The following is a 1,668-nucleotide window of genomic DNA, read 5'->3' as shown; positions in this document are numbered from 1 at the left end:
TTAGCGCTACAGTTCGGAGTCCTATAGCGGCAGATGGTTGCAACTTACGTCCGTGAAGCGGGAAAGTCGACTAACTAATATATATGTTTTGTAATACCGCAACAGATATTGAGAACAGAATAAAACAATTTCTGGCATTTCTTTACAGCACGTTCTCCTATTTTGAGAAGAATCATCTGATCTTACTTGCGTACATCTCTTACATGCCTACACGAACAACCTTGGGACGTTGGTGGATCTTTTAAGAGTTACGCTTAAGATTAAAGTTTTCATTTTTCGTTCCCGAATGTTCACTGTGCCTCATTGGAAGCACGACAAATATCAAGGCGATAGTCAAACTCGCCCCACACTATTTAGAGTAACACCCACCCGGGATGTGGTTTTTGGATGGTTTTCACATCCAGCTAGGTTTATACGGGCTGGTGCCGATATTCCGTCTGAGACAGACGCTACGCAAACATTTAAGAGTAGAACACTTTCTCGCACTTACGCACGGAATTTACTCTATATGATGACATATTGGGTACACTACTTCTGTCCTGGGGGTGAATAGGAGACTGTTTGGTCTCCTTAAACACTTACTCAGCATCACCCACTGACATAAGGGTTGGGTGAGGTTGTTTGGGGGAGAAGACCAGACAACGAGGTCATCGGTCTCATCGGATTAGGGAAGGACGGGGAAGGAAGTCGGCCGTGCCCTTTCAAAGGAACCATCCCAGCATTTGCCTGGAGAGATTTAGGGAAATCACGAAAAACCTAAATCAGGATGGCCGGACGGAGGATTGAACCGTCGTCCTCCAGAACGCGAGTCCAGTACTGACATAAGCAACTTTGACAAAGTGCAGATCGTCATAGTCAACTACCATGGAATGAGTATCTTGGAAACAGTGAAGCTGGTAGTCGTTTGTGTGTTACTGTCGTGAGTATCTATGAAAAGTGACTGAAGAACGGTGAAACCACGCGTAGACAACAAGGTGTTGAACGTCTATAACTCATCACAGAATATGGATGTCGGAGTCTTTCCCGCTCTGTAAACATGTTAGGCGACAATCTGTGGCAGATCTGATGACAGAATGTAATTTCAGTATAGACACAAGTGTTGCAGAGCACACCGTTCAGCACACAGTGTTGAATGTGGGGCTCCGCAGCAATCGACCCCCACATGTTTCCAAGTCGACCCCACGACACGACCAATTAAGATTGCAGTGGGCACAGGATTATCGAGATTAGATCGTGGATCAACGGAGACGTGTCGCCTGAACGGACGAGCCACGTTTATAGTTACAACAGTTCGATGACAGTGTCCGGATACATCATACAGGCGCACGGCTGCTCGAAAAACGCGCCGCGTCAGCCGGTGGGATACTATTAAGACACCGGGTATATTCACGTGGGCTTCCATAGGACCTGCGGCAATAATGTAAGGCACTACGAAAGCTGTGGACCACGTAAACATTACTGCTTATCAACTGCAGCTCATATTGCGTGCCGGCCGCTGTGACCGAGCGGTTCTTGGCACTTCAGTCCGGAACCGCGCTGCTGCTACGGCCGCAGATTCGAATCCTGCCTCGGATATGGATGTGTGTGATGTCCTTAGGTTGGTAGGTTTAAGTAGTTCTAAGTCTAGGGGACTGATGACCTCAGATGTTAAGTCTCGTAGTGCTTAGA

Source organism: Schistocerca piceifrons, chromosome X, assembly GCF_021461385.2.
Source record: "Schistocerca piceifrons isolate TAMUIC-IGC-003096 chromosome X, iqSchPice1.1, whole genome shotgun sequence".
NCBI classification, from domain to species: domain Eukaryota; kingdom Metazoa; phylum Arthropoda; class Insecta; order Orthoptera; family Acrididae; genus Schistocerca; species Schistocerca piceifrons.
The sequence above is the reverse complement of the archived record's forward strand: the minus strand, read 5'-3'. Positions refer to the sequence as shown.